This window comes from Rhinolophus sinicus, chromosome 2, assembly GCF_057876585.1.
Source record: "Rhinolophus sinicus isolate RSI-liver-muscle chromosome 2, RSI-T2T, whole genome shotgun sequence".
Lineage (NCBI taxonomy): Eukaryota > Metazoa > Chordata > Mammalia > Chiroptera > Rhinolophidae > Rhinolophus > Rhinolophus sinicus.
In genome coordinates, this window is record NC_142502.1 from 28,665,655 (window position 1) to 28,685,000 (window position 19,346).

At 35.5% G+C, this 19,346-nt stretch overlaps 1 long non-coding RNA gene across 5 annotated transcripts in view; it reads right to left on the bottom strand.

Moving 5' to 3' along the window:
• Positions 1 to 19,346, bottom strand: part of LOC109446224 (uncharacterized) — a 246,430-nt gene that overhangs the window by 67,733 nt on the left and 159,351 nt on the right. For 3 of the 5 annotated variants that reach the window (XR_016020180.1, XR_016020182.1, XR_016020181.1), the window contains 2 exons: positions 12,806 to 12,915; positions 535 to 6,134 (listed from right to left, as the gene is read on the bottom strand). This is a non-coding gene — a long non-coding RNA (uncharacterized LOC109446224). Of the gene's footprint in view, positions 1 to 534; positions 6,135 to 12,805; positions 12,916 to 19,346 lie in introns of those variants that run through there. The other 2 variants (XR_016020178.1, XR_016020179.1) reach the window with 1 other exon arrangement.

Below are 19,346 nucleotides of genomic sequence, written 5' to 3' on the forward strand. Positions count from 1 at the left end.
AATCTACATTGTGGTATTTCACGTATGTGGGAAAGGGAAAGTTGTGACTCATACTTATGGGTGCATTATAAAGAAAAGGTTAATTTGACTTCCTAAATCTATATACTTTGATTCAGCAATTCTATTTCTAGATACTTACACGAAGGGAATTAATCAAGATTATATGTATAAAGGACTAGCACAAGAATATTCATTACAGTCATAATGCAAGAATAAAAGAATGCAATGTGTTCTTTTTGGGGTTTTAAAGATGCCTTCTAATATTTTGCCTCAAAAATTGATGCTTGTTGTAGGTTTTCTGTTGCTCTCCTTGATCAGATTATGGAAATTCTCTTTTATTCCTAGTTTACTCATAGCTTTTAAGATCATACACACTTGTTAAATTTTAGCATTGTTTTTTTCTGAGCTGATTATATGTTTCCCTTTCTTTTCCTTTTTGTTATTAAATTACATTTAAAATAGATATTATTTATAATATAAATATAAAATATAAAATAGATATTATTTATAATAATAAATAAAATTACATTGTTAGATATTTTTAACAATGTGGAATTTCTTGATCATAATATGACCATGGATTAAGATTCTCAAAGTATTTTTTTGCCAAAATATTGCTTAGAATATTTGCATATATGTTCATGACCTTCAAATTTTTCTTTCTCATATTTGTTTGTTGGGTGTGGTAGGCAGATAATGCCCCCCCCTTCCCCAAAAGATTTCCATGTCCTAACATCTGTAATCTGTGGACAGTCTGTGTCACTTGGGAAAAGGGACTTTGTCAATATGATTAACATTAAAGATCTCTAGATGGGAAGGTTATCCTGGATTACCCAGGTGGACGCAATCTAATCATATCAGTTTTTAAAAGCAGAGAAAATTTCCCAGCTGTGGAGAACCAAAGAGATGTAGAAAGAAGAGGAAGATCGAGATGGAGGAAGGAGGCTATGAGCGAAGAAATATGGGCAGCCTCTAAAACCAATTCTTCCTTAAACCCCAGAAAGGGACATAGCTCTGTCCACACCTTAATCTTACTCTGGTGAGATCTGTGTCAGACTTCTGACCTCTAGAACTGTAAGGTAATAAATATGCATTGTTTTATCCAACTAAGTTTGTGGTAATTTGTTACAGCAACAACAGAAAATTAGTATATCTGTTTGTTATTACGATCATACTTGGCTTATAAGATCAAATGGGATTCTTTTCCGTTTATTTCCATTTTCTGGAAGAATCTGTATAAGACTGGAATGAGACACTAAAAGAAGGTTTAGTAAAAGTTTTTCTTTAAAATTATCTGGGCATACTACTGGCTTTGTAAAGGTTTTCTTTTCATTTCTTTCAATATTGGTTCAATTTTAAATTGTTGTAAGATTTGAAGGGAAATAAAAAGTTTTCCTCAACCCTCTTAGGGTCTCTGGCTGGATCTGAAAGCTAAACTGACAAAGATGGATTAACAGGAGAAAAGCAAACAAACGTGTTTAATGTAAGATTTACATGACACAAAAGCCTTGTAAGAAAATAACGATTTGAAGAAACAGTTAAACCTGAGTATTTCTATACTAGGTTTGTTGAAGAATGAACAGTCATGTAAGATATAATAGGTCAGAGGGCAAATAAATGTAGTAAACTGGGGGAAATTTAGCAAGTTCTATTTGTTAGAATTCTTCTTGGTGTCCCTTTGTCGTTGGAATAAAGATACTCTTTTCCTCTGGGAATACGGATGACACCAAACATATGAGGGTTTTATGTCCTGTTAAGGGAAAGAGGGTCAAGGGGAAGGTCTGAGTCACTTTCCTACTTCTGCCATTTTCTCAAACTCTTTTAGCTTAAAATATTCAATATGCCATATTTTGGGTTAGGGTATCTTAAACATCATACAATTAATCTTATTATAAAATTAACCTTATTATTATAAGATTGTTCTCTTGTTGTATTACTTTGTTTCCAGGAATTTCAAATTTTCTTCTATCCAAATATAAAGTTTCATAGTATTCTGATGTTATCTTTTTAATCTCTGCTCTATCTTCAGTTATGTTATCTCTTCCATTACTATTTATTTGGCTATATCTCTTTTTTTTTTTGTCTGTTTTTTTTTCCTTTTTTTTTTGTTTAACAATTCATCAGTAATTTACCAATTTTGTATATAATTTTTTTCAATTTCTTACTTTTATGCAACTTTAGTCTTCCTTTGGGAGTAATTTCCTTTTATGCTGAAAGTTAATTTTTACTCTTAGAACTTAGTTTACTGAACTTCTGCTGAGGTTAAAACTCTCAGTTCCTACTTATATAAACATGTTTTTATCTTTCCCTTGTTATTGAAAGAGAGTTTGACTGGTTATAAAATTCTAGATTGACAATTTTATCATTTCACTGTATCCTGACTTCTGTTGTTGCTATTGAGATATCTACTGTTCAATTTTTTGTTTTTGAGATTTGTTTATTCTCTCAGATTGCTTTTATGTGCTTCTCTTTGTATCTAGAATTCTAAAGCTTTAATGGAAGGTGCATAAATATAGATTGATTTTTATTTATCCCATTTATATACCTTGTGCTTCCTCTGTAAATTCTTACCTTTCATAATTTTTAGAAAATTCTTTGTCATTATCTTTTCCAAAGTTGGCTCTGCTGTACAATCTCCATTCTCTTTTTAAACTATGATAAGTTGTAGATCATCTTATTCTATCTTCCCTATATTTTAACTTTGCTTTAGTAATTTTCATTTTTTTGTCTTTGTGCTGTATTTTCAATATTTTTTATGAAGAAACTTTCAGTTTCCTTAGTGACTTTTCATCTGTATTAATCTGATCACCTCCTAAATTTTTAAAAGATCATATTTTCATTCTTAAAGGTGTATATTGTTGAAATCTGCTTGCTAATTTAGAAGACATTTTGCCTTTCATTTTAAAAAATATTGTATACATATGTCTTATATCTAGTGATTTCAGTATCTCAGGTCCTTGGGATTTATATCCATTATTTGTTGAATCTATTGACTCTTACCAGTGATAGGTGGCTTTCTTTTGCTGTGATCTTGATCAGAGATCATATTTTGGCTGACATAAACGAATAAAAATTTGAGGGTTAATTCAACAATGAGGTTCTTCTTTTACCCTATCAGAAGTAGAAATAGAAATTTTTGAGTGAGAATACACATTGCTAACACAGATGTTTTTAAAGGAGAAAAACTTGAATAGTTACTGCTTGTAAGAGTTGAATATGTTAAATTACAAGGTTTCTTATAAACAAGACTATGTAGTAGGATAAAGCTTAACACATGTTCTTAATGTGTTTTGATTCTACTTTAAGTTTAAGCCACTGCCACAGCAGTTACAGAAAAAAAATCAGTGAAGTCTTAGATTGAGTTTGTTAATTCAAAACTAGTTGATAGCTTTAATCTCTTACAAGTAACAATTAAAAACAAGTATTTTACAAAAAAAGATTAACAAATGTACTTTCTTATTAGAAATAAAACATAAACTGGGAATTACGAGTGAAAACTCCTTAGACAAGAACTCGAACTTTATGATAACAAGATACAGACTAAGTGTAGACTTATCTTAAATTTTATGGAAACAAATATGCAAATATTTCCTAACTTTTTCTTATCCATTTGATAAGGTATAACAGCTATATGAAAGCTTTGTCTTTTCAAAGTAGTTATATAAACATACAGCTTTGGAAAGACCAAAATCATTAGAAGTTCTTTTTGTTGAGTTATAATTATCACCTACTCAAAACCTGCTCAAATTGAATGCAATGCTTTTCTTATTGGCATGAAGTCCCTCTCTCCCTTGATGCCATTTGATTACTCTCTTTCCCTCTAACCTCAGATACTTTACAGACGCTCCCTGTCCTCAAAAGACACCAAAGATTATACACACCAATCTCATTATGCTGGGTAACTCTACTGGATAAAACAGCCCAAGCCACCATCTTATCTACTCCTGTAGGGAGAAGCAGGTATCCAGATTCAGTGAATGGGGTTCGTACATAGTTCCCAGTGGCAAATGGAAGCTAATGTGACGTTGTAGTTTGAGGAATTTGGGCCAATTCAGTGTACTGTTGTTGTTCTATGTCCATACATACATCCTCATCCCAAAAGTTCCAAGGGGATTCTCCCAATCATGGAAGAGCTGTATGTAGAGAAATCCTAATGGAACACACGGCCCTAGTGACATCTTTGAGCTCAAGTTTCATTGACAAGTTTCAGTCAGTTGGGGTCTCTAACAATGGGAGGCAGCCTCTACCCTGAGGGACCATTTAAGGTACCAGACTCATTGCCTCTGGTATTGTTACCAGCTACAATTGTTTTGAAGCAAGCTACTAGCTTGCTACTAGGCTCTTGGCAAAGTTAAACACATGATCCATTGAAGCCTTGTGATTCTCTGGCTTGATTTTCCCATTTTTGGGATGGGTCAACTAGGACTCAATGACTAACAAGGTGGGAAAGGCCCAGAAAGCCTACCTTGTCAGGTGAAAATGACATTCAAGAGCATAATCAGCCTGGCCCCAGCAGCATCTCAGCATGATATGAAAAAAGGAGCAGCTGCTCTCTGAGGGAAATTTCATCTCCCACTCTGTTTTCTGAAGTGATGCCTCAGGTTCAATGGGGCTCTCAAATCACAGAGGTTTTCCTAAATGCCTGGTCTGGTTCACTGATGGTGAACATCTATGTTTATTATGGTTTGGACTAAGTAATTCACCTTCTAGTAATTTATAGTACAAGTATATTGATATGTGTGCATAAAGTCATATTTGTAAAGATGTCTACTGCAACATTATTGAGGAAAGAAAATGACAAGGGACTACTCAAAAATCTCTCATTTAGGGGACCAGACAGAGAAATTAGTTGTTCCTCACAAGCCATGGCAAATGTGTGGTTTTTCCCCCCCAAAACATGACAAAAATAATGTTAACAATGTTTTGTTTTTATGGACAGTGAGTATTTCCTCAGTGTTATATAAAGTGTGAATAAAAGAATGTTTTTGGTACCTTTTGCATTTATTGACCAGCTACATACAACCTAACAAATAATGGTGAGCTTCTTTAGCAAAGGCAACTTTAAGGCAAGACCCTTAGCCCCCTCCCTCAAACCCCTAACTCTCTGGTCCCACAAAAATATCACTCCTTTGTTCCCTCACGCAAATTCTGGTTTCATGATTTATTACTGTGTAAAAGCACAAGGAGCTGAAAAATGTAAAATTTATCATTTTCATGTAAAAAATAGCATAAATAAAAATGTTTGCATGGACTAACTCTGAAAGAAAACACAAAACATGGTAATAGGGTTGCCTTTGAGGAGAGGACAGGGGAAATCCCGAAAGTCTCTTGTGAAAATCAGTCTTATTTTCATTGCTATATATAAAGAAACATACTTAGGTAAAGAAGTAGTATCTCTGGGTTGTGAAAATCTAAAGCACTATTTATTTATTTACTGCCTGTTACTTATTTTGTATTATTGCTACAAGAATTTGAATTTATTCCAAGACCCCCCCAAAAATTAAAAATAGTTTGAAAAGCATCATCCAGCAACAATATAGGAGAAGAAATCCATGTTTTGGTAGCCAAGAGAGCAACAAAAATTGTAATATCTGTTGCTGAAAAGAAAAATATAATCCTGACTATAAACCTGTATGCTGAAATTAGAATAGGGGAGAGGTAAAAATGATACACAACTAGAAAGACAAATGACTGGCAGAGAAAATAAATTTAGATGCAAAATTACCTGTCAGAAAACTTCTCAGAATATATAACCAAAGGGAAATTCAAAGACCAATCCCACAATAGCTTGCTTTTATTACTTATTTTGATGTCCTCTTAGATACGAGGATATGACCAATCAAAGAAACAAACAGTATTATAACAAGAAGTTCTCAGTTCCATTCATTAGGTTTGAATGGCTGTGTTTCTCCCAGAATCCTATCTGGACTAGCCTCTGCCATTATCATACCATACAGACAGACAGATGTCTCTGGGGCTTTTGGTGGGGATTCTTTTATTCCCAGAGCACTTTGAAGGATTTGAGATGGAGAACACTGTGCACTTGCCTCTGTACGTCTTCCAGACAGTGGAGAATCTGTTTGGGAGCAGCAGCTTGGAGTTCATCTTCTGGGGCCTGTGAAAATATCTTTTGCCTTTGTAGATTGGTGAACAGAAAAAAAAAAAAGAAAATACCTTCAATCACTGGATTGGTATTATATACTACCAGTACTCTGGATGTTTACAGTAATCCACACAAACCCGTTTATAAAACTCCAAGAATGTAAGGTAGATCCTTCATCTTTCATGAAAACGGTACCTCTTAAAACAGTGATTTTATTCCATCCTTCGGTTGTTGCTAATGGCAACAGAAAGAATGCACTGGAGTGTCATAATAATCCTCCATTAAATCCCTAGTGTTTCAATTTTAATGCTATAATTCAAGAGCTGACAAAAGCCCATTGAGTGCATCTATGGGGTGGAAAACAGGCGGGCCCATTTTCTCAGGGGTGATGCTATAGCAACATGGAATGAATTTGGGGTCAGAGAACAAGCAGTCTCCATGCTTTGTTTGCATTTCCTGGCTAAAAGTGGAATACAACATTATAAATTTTACCCAACTAAGTCGTTATTTTGAGCGGCAAGAAGATAGCTCCCTTCGTAGTGCTGTTTACGTTGAACACAGAAGGTAACAAAACCAGAACTGGAAGAAAGACATGCCGACAAATATTATGAAATGACTGTCAAAGTGACCACTTTAGAAACCCCTAGAGCCTTCCCATGCTTGACATCCAACCCCTCTCTCCTGGACAGATGATGCTTTTTAGAACATGGAGAAGTATTACAATTCCCCAAATGCCTTTTAAAAAACAGGAGACAAAAGAGTCTGATTGGCAGTCCCTGAATGTGACTCCCTTACAGTCATGCAAGACATGGCAAAGTAGGGCGTTGTCGATGACGTCCAGATCTTTATAATGGTACTTTTGTTTTAGTGGGAGGATTTTTTTTCTACTAGAAAATAAATACACCTGAATCACAATTGCCCATTGTGCAGCAAAAAGCAAAAACAAACAAACAAAAAAAACCCTACATAATTCCCAGAAGTTTGTGCTGCCAACTTTTCTTTCCCTAGGCATCTGCGTTTTCATTTTTGGTTTTAGTGTTGAACTTCAGCATAATCGAGTCAGTGTCCAATACACAAAATTCTACATTTGGAGTGGTTATCCAATAAGGTGTGTTTAATTACGGACTTCATTGACAATGGCTAACAATATATAAAAATGAAGGATGTTAGGTTTTCAAGGGCTGTCATAGACGAATACATCTGAAAGCCAGGTAGCTCAGCGAAACTCAAAGCCGTTCCTTCTTTTCCAGGCCCTCAGTGTCCCACCTCAATAATTAAAAATCCTTGCCCCTCTTAACCTCTCATAACCTCTAGTACCTGTACCTCTTGCAATTCATCCTAAATATAATGGCAATATTAATCATATTCCTAAAACAATAACAAAATTTCTCCCCTATTCAAAAATATTTGATGCTTATAGAATTAAATTCATATTCCTCCAGTTTAACTCTGCTATTATAGGTGAGCCAAACTGTGTTAACTTGCTGTTCCATTAATGTATCTTACTTATACTTTCCTCATGGTATATTTAGTTAATAGACCCTCCCTAGAAATTTTCCTATCATTATTCTGTATCCTTTAAGCTCAGTTTAAATGTCATCTTTTCCAGGAAGCCTTCCAGAATCACTCCATATAGAAAATCACTCCACAGTTCACATGGCACATGTAGAAGTGTCTTTGGGAACTTATTTAATTTCTTTTAATAATCTGTCTGACTACTTTCCCCTGAAGACAGGGGCTACATATTTAATTATTTTTCTTTCACTCATTTCACACTTGGAAAGAAATGTTCTTTAAAAAAATATTCTCTAAACTACATTGCTTACCTGGTTTTGCTGACTAGATATGCCAAGTATGATATTATTACAAAGGGAAGCTATGGAATAAAAAATATTAATAAGTAATATATTATGATCAAGGGTTAAGTAGTTTAAATGAAAGAATGGTTTAGCATAAAAAGAAAAATAAAGGATAGGTTAGGTTATTCTGCATGAAACAAAAAACAACAACACCCAAGTCTGAGTAGTTTATCACTATAATAATTAAACTTTTCTCATGTTACCCATCCAACGAACACTGGCAAAGAGATTCTGCTCATCATAGTCACTGAGGGACCCAGGCACTTGGAAGCACCTTCTCTACACATGTTTACACAATCACTGAGGCAGAAAAAGGGAACCTGGTGAACTACACCACACTGGCTTTGAAAATTTCTCTCCAGAAGTAACACACATCTCTTCTTCTCAAACTGAGTAAGTCAAAGCAAGTCACGTGGCCAACCTGACTTACAGAGGACAAAAAAGTTTAATCTTATGTGCTTTCAGAAATGGAGACATTTTGAAATGTTTGGAGAATACTATTAGTGACTACTGCCCCACATTTTCCCAAGAGTTGGGGAAAAACAAAAGCAGTACATTTCAAAATTTACTTAAAAACGGCAAAATACTTAAAATTAGAAAACTCTCTAAGGCTGATTGAAGATATCTTTCAATAATCTTAGCAAACAACTTCCCTCTGGTGAAATTTTAGATCTTTTTCCCTTAAGATTAGATTAAAGACAAGAATGCTTATTATCATTACTATTGATCAATACAAATGCAAGTCACGGCCAACACAATAAGACATAAAAAAGAAAATGAGTTAAAACATTTGGAAAAGAAGAGAAAAAACTATCATTTCTAAAAGTATGATATAAATTGTTCAAACTGCTACCTTTTGATTTTTCTATCAGAATTATTAATAATTATGAGCAAATTTACCATAAAAATCACTTTTAAAACCAAAAGTATAACATCAGTGGCCTGTGGAATAATAGGAAATCAACTAACATTTGTGTACTAGGACTCGTAGACAGACGAGAGAGTAGAAGCAGAAAAATTATTTGAGGAACTATTGGTTGGGAAATTTCAAAACATGATTTTAAAAATCCATCCATAATTATAAGAATCTAAGCAAACAACAAGTGGGGTGGGACAGGGCAGGAGAGGGGGGCCTTTGGCACGTTAAACTGCTGAAAGCCAAAGTTAAACAGAACGTAAAAAGAGCAAAGAGGACAAATACACATTAACTACAGGGGCCAACAATAAGAAGGCTGATCTCTCATCAGAAACAATGAAAATTAGAAGACAATGGAACAATACCTTTAAACGTAAAAAGAAAATTATAAAATTTGTCCATGTAGAAAAGTACTGATCAGCAGATATGCACTACAAGAAATGCTAGAGGAAGTTTTTGTGTTTTTTTTTTGGCTAAAGATAAATGATACCAGACAAAAATTCGATTATACAAGAAGTAGTTGAACTATTAAACAGTGATAAATTTTATGAAAATAAATTATGCAAATTAGAAGAAAGGGATGAACTTTAATTGAGAAAAATAAATCAAACTGACAAAAGTGAAAGAAAAAAATTGAATAGTCCTATTAAGTAAATAGAATTCATAATTAAAAAGGTAGTCAAAATGTACGAACTTTAAGTTACACAATAAGTAAGTCGTGGGGAGGTAATGTACAGCGTGTAGTCATGTTACAGGTCATGTTCCCCAGAAAGTTGACTCTGAGTTGGAACTCAGTATACAGAAAGTTTGGGGGGAATTGGTGTCAGGATTACCACCTGTGCAGGATGGGAAGGAATCGGAGTTAGGCCAAAGGAGAAGTTGGGCTGTAATGCAGTAATAACAAGAACTAACGCAAGTCCAAGGGGAGCCCTAAAGCTGGAACATCACTTGAGATATATTCCGAGCTGGGGAAAGAGGACCAGGCTTTCACACCCCACATCAACTAGTCTTGGGATGCATCTTGCCATCTGGAGGAAGAATGATCTTGACCAATGTGGCCTCTTCAGGAAATAGCACACCCTAGAGATGACTGACAGCGGAGCGCCCTCAGCCAGCAACAGGTGAGACAATTAGTCCTTCTTTCCTGGAAGGGGAGTCTGGGCAGTGTAGCACAGCACCCACTACTGCACTCTCTTCCATGGCTTGGATCCTCTGGCTTCATCTAAGCCTTGAAAGTCATTCCTCCAGGACTCTGGTGGGTCTCTTTCCTATTGTAAACTTGTTAGAGAAAAGTTAACGGGGAAAACTACAACTTTCCCTGATGCAGGTGGCTTGAAGCTATAACTGGGAAGTCATTGTCTCCTTCCTCCACAATCTATCCTAGATTCTCTTCTCCACAGCCAACCTTGTGCTGGTGGGGTGACTCAAAGTCATATCTGATTGTCTAAACCCCTGGTCATCAAGCTCTTCTAAGACTGTGGCTACAGTATTTGTCCATTTACCATCAAAATTGGGCAAAGAAATACTAAAAGATAACCAAGTGCCAAACACATGCCTCCCTGTCCCCTGTATCATAAATACTTTCCTCCTGATGTGATCAATTGCCTCTATCAATATGGTGTTCCACCCCGTGCCCACTAGCTCCTTGGCAGGAGAAGTGGGCATAAATCATAGCTCACATTTTGCGGGTGGATGTTTCCTACATCAGGAATCAAGATCACTAAGCACAGAGGTCAGAATTTCAGAAAAAGAATGCAGAAGCTCCCTATGGGTCATTTTACTTTCATCCCTTGGTTCCTGGCACCATGTATCTTATCCAATGGGGCACAGTGCCATATAATGGTCATTGATTTGAGTATGTACTGCTTCCTGGAAGATGGTCCCCTACCCTGAATGCTATCATTTTCGAGCTTGTGCCTTATATGTGTCATCTATAAGCTCTTCAACGCCTGCTGCTTTCACATGCTGTAGTACCCGACAGGACCAGTGGATCTCATTATCGAGAGCTCGCTGTTGCACCTCCTTTACTATCACGTGAGTATCTCAGTCCAGGATTTCTGAACAGTGGCATATTGACATGTTGGGCAAGATAATTTGGTTGTGGGGAGCTGTATCGCGTGCATTGTAGGATGCTTAACAGCAGCTCTGGCCTCTAGCCACTAGATGTCAGTAGCATCCTCCCAGTTGTGACAACCCAATAGGTCTTCAGACATTGCCAAATGTCCCCTGGGGGGAGGGGAGAATTGCCCCTGGTTAAGAGCTACTCCCACTCCCTTAGTCTGATGCAATGTTATATGTGATCCCATGAGGGTGGATGAAACTTTTGTAATCGCATGGATAATGGTGCTGAGGTTTTTCAAACAGGAAGGGCAAATTCATACCTAAAATAGGTACAGATTTAAAAAATCGTTACTCCAAAATGAATTGCTGCCTCTTCCAGGATGAAAGGAGTCCAGTGTATTCAACTTGTCACCAGGGGGCTGGTTGGCTTCTTGAAGAGATCCTGCTATATTTGGAGGTTAGCACTGGTCTCTCTTGCCGACTGCTGGTCATTCAGCGTGGCACAAGTTATACCACTTAGTAAATGGGACCTCATGTGGTTGTGCCCAGGCGCAGCCTCCATCCCAGACACCATGGTTATTCTGTTCATTGTGCCCAGGACTCAAGCACTGGAGTCTCTGATGACAGAGAGATGGCGACGCGCTGGCTGACATATTGTCTACTATGATCACTTGGTTGTTTAATGCCTGTTTCAGGGTAGATGCTCTCTAGTGGATGTTAATATGTAGTACAGAGATCTTCACGCTTTGTGTTCACTCCCATTAGTCCATCCACATAACATGACCACCTTTTTGTCCCTGATCTTCCCATCTTTCTCCTTCCTATCGTGTTTCCCCGAAAATAAGACCTAGCTGGACCATCAGCTCTAATGCGTCTTTTGGAGCAAAAATTAATATAAAACTCGGTCTTATTTTACTATAAGACCAGGTATAATATAATATAATACAGGTCTTATATTAATTTTTGCTCCAAAAGACACATTAGAGCTGATTGTCCAGCTTGGTCTTATTTTTGGTGAAACAGGGTAACTACTTGCCACCCATGAATTTGCATAGATTTCAATCTTGGACCTAAAGAGCATGATCAGTTGTGCCACCTGGAGCTTTGCTTATCGGGAAGGTTTGCCCCCACCACTGTGTTGCAAGGCCCCTGTGGAAAGCAGCTGTAGTGAAATCCCAGTCCATTTTTAGCTTGCACACACATACTGAGCTGATGGTTTATAAACCAGCTTTGCTCTTTTCTTCCTCTGACAGCTGTTACAAGACATCCCCTATGCAGCACGGGGAAAGGCTGTTCAGAGGTCTTGCTTGGTACAACTGTAGCGGATGAAATGAAAATTTGTGCCTCCAGGTTGTGCTACTTACTTGGGCCTTCTCATGCTGATTGTACCTCATCTTGGACGCACCATTTTCATCCTAAGACTTGGTGGCTCTGATAAAGTGTATAATTTGACCTCTTGGACTCTTATTTCATCTCTAAAGTAAGAGGTTGAATGAAATAAACTATAACGTCTCTTCCAATTCTAGAATTTCATGAAAGGAAGCATAATTTTGTATTTTAAATGATAGAATGTTGGCAGCGATAAAGACCATGGTTCATTACCCGGCCTTATCTATGAAAACCAAAAATGCCCCTTTGTATGACCATCCTGACCAATTAAATCATCACTACTATGAGGAAACCAATGTTTCCAAAGCCAATAAAAATCCCTGTGCCCATAATGGCTACATTGTTTCAAGTGGTCACCACTCAGTTTCTTGTATCAACTTGCACATCATGTATATATACACCGAATATGCAGTAAATGCTATATTTAGAATTATAGAATACAAGGTTTCCATTGAAAAAACCTTAAAAATGAACTACCTGAGCCTGCTGGCCACATACAGCCTGATCTGTCAGCGGGAAAACTCAAGTACATTGGTCCTGCTTGGGATCCCTGTGGTCTTGAATACTTTGGTAGACTTTAGTCAGATCTGCAAGACAAGACAAGATTCAAGAATGGATTCACTAAGCAATCAATGAAAGCCAATTGAGTAAGTCCAGAGACACTTTGAGATGGGAGACTGTGAGGCATAAGGATTGCTGCTTACTTTATTTGCAACTGAAAAACTATTTTAAAGTTAATTAAATGCACTATGAGAAAACTAATATTGTAATTAAGCAGATTGTATTAGGGATCTTCTGAGAAAAAGAACCCATAGGAGGTATATGTATATATAGAAAGAGATTTATTTTAAGGAATTGGCTCATGTGATTATGGAGGTTGTGAAGTCCAAACTATGCAGGGTGGGCCAGTGGACTATAAACCCAGAGCCAAAGTTGCAGTTCAAGACCAAAGGCCTCTGCTGCAGAATTCCCTCTTGCTCAGGGGAGCTGTCTTTTGTTCTATTCAAGCCTTCATCTGATTGCATGGGGCCCATCCACATTACGGAGGGCAATCTGCTGTACTCAAAGTCCACTGATTTAAATGTTGATCTCATCTAAAAACACCCTTATGGAAACATCCAGCATAATGTTTGATCATATATTTGGGCACTTTGCCCCAGCCAAGTTGACACATAAAATTAACCATTAAAGAGACTGTAAAATAAATTAGAAGTGTTTTCAAAAACAAACTTTGTTCAAGCCACAACAGTATAATCGGATACTGCAGTGTATATCATTTAGGCAATTTTTGGAAGGTTGGCTAACATTTTGAAACGCTCAAGTGACAGCAAATTAATGAAGGGCTGCTTAAGTAATGATAGTTACTACAGTTTTCCTGATTTTCAAATACATAATTTCTATCGCTAAACGTGGCCTGTGAATACTTTTTGTTTTGTATTTGACCATTTGGAATAAAGTTTGCTCACCACGAATTTAGTATAATCCCTCACTTTTTTTAAGATGAGAAAACCAAGGTCCTGAGAAATCTATGGTAGTATATATGGTGGAGATTTTAATGTTAATCTTTGTAATATTGATTTTTTTTCTAAAGGTTTATTCAAATAAACAAGGTGAACAATGAATCATATTGCCCTTATTTATTAATATATACCTAAGTATAGTGGGACCTTTTAATGCCATTGCTAATACAAGTTGTGCATTATATATGAACATTTCAATGTCCAGTCCAATGCCAACACATGCATTACTCACGTTCACCTCTTTCTGGTAATAACACTTTTTGTCAGACTTTTAGAAAATGATTAAGGTTTAGGTCTTATTTTACTTGTCTTTGCTATCTGATGAATTAAAGAAAAAAAAGCACAAGTGACAAGATACACCTAAACACCCTCTTAAAACTACTTAAAATTTTTGAAATCTTAAACTGAGCAGTATCTAAATTTTACCCACACATAATTGTCCTCATAATTGTGCTGCTAACAAACATTAGTAATTGGAAAATTGTTGTAAAATGTGATTTTAGCAAGCTTATCTTCCACAAAAACATGTAAATCTTTGCACAATTTTCAAAGTGCTAATTCTATTTCAGTGAAAATGACTTACCTACTATATATGCCTTTGAATTAACATTTAAAAAATTACAGAGAAAGGGATTTTTTGTGGCAAAAATTAATGCAGAGCCTCTTTTGCAAATGCTCTAGTATTCCTTTCCTGTTCTGGTGATATTTTCATTTTTAAAAATAAAATAATGGTTTGTCAAATAAAAAGAAAAACCACTATCTTCTCTTCTTTAAATTTTCAAAATTAGCTCAAATAAAAATCTATTGTAGCCAATGTTCAAAAAAAATTACAAAAGTAGTATGAGTTTGTTGAAACTATATTCAATAGTAGAGGAGCATATGAAGTAAAAAGAGAAAACAGCAACCCCCTCGCCCTTAAAATCAGGAATTCACATTGATATGCCTCTTTTTTCATATTTCCTTTTACACACTGCAAGCACTTTATAACTATATATTATTTCCTGATACAATCTTGGAACCATAGTATATACACATGATATTATAACTCATTTATCCTAGCCAACAAAAGATCATGAATATTCATTCACGTCTATACATTCAGATATAATTTATTCTTTATAATGACTGTATAATATGCTGTAGTGTGAATATAACATAATTTATCTATCGATTATTTCTAGGTATTCATTATCATAAATGATGTTTTCATAAGTGAACATACTTGTTTGTCCTTGTGCATTTACATGATTGTCTCTTTAGACTGGATTTCTACAAGAGCCACAATTGAGTCAAAGGGTATAAAAATTTTACATTTTGTTACTTATTACCAAATTTCTTGCCAAATAATCTGTACTAATACTCCCACCAACTGTGTATAAGAGTACACTTTCCCTACCAATGTGGAAATTGTATCTTTTAATATAGTTAGAATATGTAACATATTTTTTGGGAATTGAAAAATTTTTAATGTAATATGACTCCACAATGCAACAGCAACTGTTTTTAAAAAGCCCCAAATTTTAAGACTTAATTGTAACCATTCTTTCATGCTCTTTTTTCATCCATGTTATTTTATTCCTATGTAGGATCAGTATATACTCATCCAATGTTATCAGTCAATGCCTTTAAAACTCGTACTTCCTAGTAATCAGGATCTATATGCCTATCCTTACAATTGTCTCTTTGTAATTTGACTGCAGCATGAAATTGAATGGCTGATCCCATACAACAAGAGTCAATTAGTGGATCTAAAATCTGCCAGGCTTGGATGGATCTTGAGATTATAATGCTAAGCGAAATAAGCCAGACTGAAAAAACAGAAAACCATATGATTTCACTGATGTGTGGTAGATAAACTAAAAACAACAAAAGAACAAGAAAAACAAATAAGAAACAAAAACTCATAGACACAGATAATAGTTTAGTGGTTACCAGAGGGTAAGGGGGTTGGGGGGTGGGAGATGAGGGCAAGGGGGATCAAATATATGGTGATGGAAGGAGAACTGACTCTGGGTGTGAACACACAATGTGATTTATGGATGATGTAATATAGAATTGTACACCTGAAATCTATGTAACTTTACTAACAATTGTCACCCCAATAAACTTTAAATTAAATAAATAAATAAATAAATAAATAAATAAATAAATAAATAAATAAAATCTCCCAGGGCCAAGATAATGGTAGCCTTATCTTAGTAATCACAGATGCCACTAAAAAACTTTTTCTTATAAAATGCTTACCACATTACAGATAGCTTCTATAAAACACCACTAGATATTATTCATTACAATTCTTGTTACATTAGTAACAAGAGTTTCATTTTACAGAAATACAGCAACACTGCAAATATTTTCAAATATAGTCAAAATATAATATTTATCAGGTAACACAATAGTAATAAATGTGCATTGTGAAAAAAAAGTATGGCACAATCATTATATAATCATACGATTACATAATGATTGAATACACATCCAGAATCCATCACCGCATCATCTCAGACTGCTACTTACTTTTACATATGGCACTAAAAGACTTTCTCTAATACCAGGATGGGAGAAGTAACTGACGGCAAGAAATTACATGACCTTAAATGGAAATTATCTTAACCCCAGATACCTTCAGGTAACATGATTTTCTTTCCAAAACCTGAAAATAAGTAATTCTTAATAACAACTTGATGTTGTAAACCCTAATTTTGATGACTTTTACTAGACACTTAAAGAAAATTAACCTTTAATTTTGGGATAACACATTCACATGCAGTTGTAAGGAATAATATAAAGGTCCCACGTACCCTTTACTTAGTTTCCCCGTGATGGTAACATCTTGCAAAACTACAGTACAATATCACAACCAGGATATTCATGGGGACACATTAAAGATGCAGCACATTTCCATCACCATGCAGATCCCTCACATTGCCCTCTGATAGCTACCCACTTCATTCCTAGCCTCCTTTCCCTCCCACCCATTCTTAACCCCTGGCAAGTACTAATCCATTCTTCATTTCTACAGTTTTGACATTTCAAGAATGTTATAAATATGGAAACATATAGTATGTAACCTTTTGGGACTGGCATTTTTTAATGCAACACGATTCTTTGGAGGTTCTCCCAAGTTGTCATGTGTATCCATAGTTCATTCCTAATTACTGTACAGTTGTATTCCATGATATAAATATATCACAGTGTGTTGAACCATTCATCCATTAAAGCGCATCTGGGTTCCCCTTCTCTTCTAGGAGTTTTGTGTTTGTGTTTTGCATTTAGGTTTATGATCTATTTTTGAGTTAATGTCTGGGGAGGGTGGTAAGTTCTGTGACTAGATTCATTGTTTTTATTTGCACGTGGATGTACAATTGTTGCAGCACATTGCCTTTGCCTTTTTGTCAAAGATCAGCTGACTTATTTATGTGGGTCTCTTTCTGGGTGCTCTATTCTTTTCCATTCATCTGTATGTTCTTTTGTTAATACCACACTGTCTTAATTACTGTATCTTTATAGTAAATCCTGAAGTCAGTCCTCTGACTTGTTCTCTTTCAATACTGTGTTGGCTCTTCTGGATTTTTTACCTCTCCATATGACCTTTAGAATCACTCTGTTGATATCCACAAAATAACTTGCAGAGATTTTGATCAGAATTGTATTGGAAAAAAAAAAAAAAAAGAATTGTGTTGAATATATAGACCAAGTCAAGAAGAACTGACATTTTGAAAATATTGAGTCTTCTATCTGTGAACATGAACTACCTTTGCATTTATTATTTTTTTAAAATTTCATTCATTAGAGCTTTGTAGTATTCCTCAAGTAATTCTTGCACATAATTTGTTAGATTTATACCTACGTATTTCACTTTTCGGGATGTTATGATCTGTATAGTTTTTATTTACTTTTCTTGCCATGTTGCATTGACTAGAACTCCCAGCACTATTTGAATAGGGTAGTGAGACCAGAAATCCAGGAGCATTTTCTCTATTACTAATTTTAGGAGAGTTTTTAACCACAAATGGATTTTGAATTTTTGTCAAATGCATTTTCTGTATCAGTTGACACCATCATGTGATTTTTGTTCTTTAGCCTGTTAATTCTTGTATGGTGGGTTTTACTGATTTTTAAGTAGTGAACTAGCCTTGTATCCCTTAAAAACAGCCTGCTTTGTCATGATATATAATTCTTTTTATATGTTACTGAATTCTATTTGCTAATATTTTGTTAAAAATTTTTCCTTCTCTATTCATGAGAGTTATTAGTCTGTACTTTTTATTTTTGTACTATATTTGTCTTGTTTGTGTATTAGGGTAATATTAGCATTAGTAAGCTAATTGGGAAATGTTTTCCCCCATTTGTTTTCTGGAAAAGATTGTTATTAGTGTTAATTGTTCTTTAAGTAGTTGTGTAATTAGTTTTAAAATTATAAATTTAATTTTAAATAGTTTTAGGGCTATTCCTATTCTAATTATCTATTTCATCTTGGGTGACTTTTGGTAGCTTGAACTTTGTGAAGGTATGGCCTATTAATTCTAAGTTATCAAACTTAAGTGTGTAGATTATTAATGAGTCATTTCCTCCTTTCTAATATAAAGATGTAGTGTTATAAATTTTCCCCTCAGAGTTGCATTAGCTATGTACCACAAATTTTGATATGTTGTATTTCACTTTTCATTCAATTCAATGTATTTTTTATTTGCCTTGAGACTTCCTCTCTGACCCATGGTTTCAAATGTGCTGTTTAGTTTCCAAGTGGTTGGAGGTTTTCCTGTTATCTTTTTGCTATTGGTATCTACTTTGCTTTCAGTGTGGTCAGAGACCATACTTTGTGTAATTTCAATTACTTTAAATTTGTTGTAGTTTGTTTTAGTGCCCAAGATATAGTCTATTTTGGTACGTGTCCCATGGGTTCTTGAGAAAACTGTGTATTCTGCTGTTGGTGGTAGAGTATTCTATAATTGTCAATTCAAGTCTGTGGGTTGATGGTGTTGTTGAGTTCTTCTAAACCCTGGCTGATTTTCTGTCTGTTGTTCTATCGATTACTACCAGAAGGGTGCTGAAATCTTCAACTATAACTGTGGATTTATTTATTTATTTTTCTATTCAGTTCTATCGGTTTTTGCTCTGCATGTTTCACATGTTTTGCTGCTCTATTTTTAGGTGCACACACATTTGGGTTTCCTATGTCTCCTTGGTGGATTCACCTTTTAACATTATGTAATATCCCTCTATATCCCTGGCAATTTTCTTTGCTTCCCTTTTCGCTTCTTCTGGCAGCACCCTGGCAGGTAAAGTGCGGGCATCACTTCATTACCACTAGATGTAAGTTTCTGGTGTCCCTCTCATCATCTGAAGACTCGTGAAAAGAGATGGGGCTCTTCATTACTGCTCAGTGTGCGTGAGAATTCAGGATCCCCACTAGGCATCCTCTGACACCACCCTGGCTGCAAGAGGTAAGAGCACATTCTACTGCTCCCCATGTGACACCACCATGTCAGGCATGA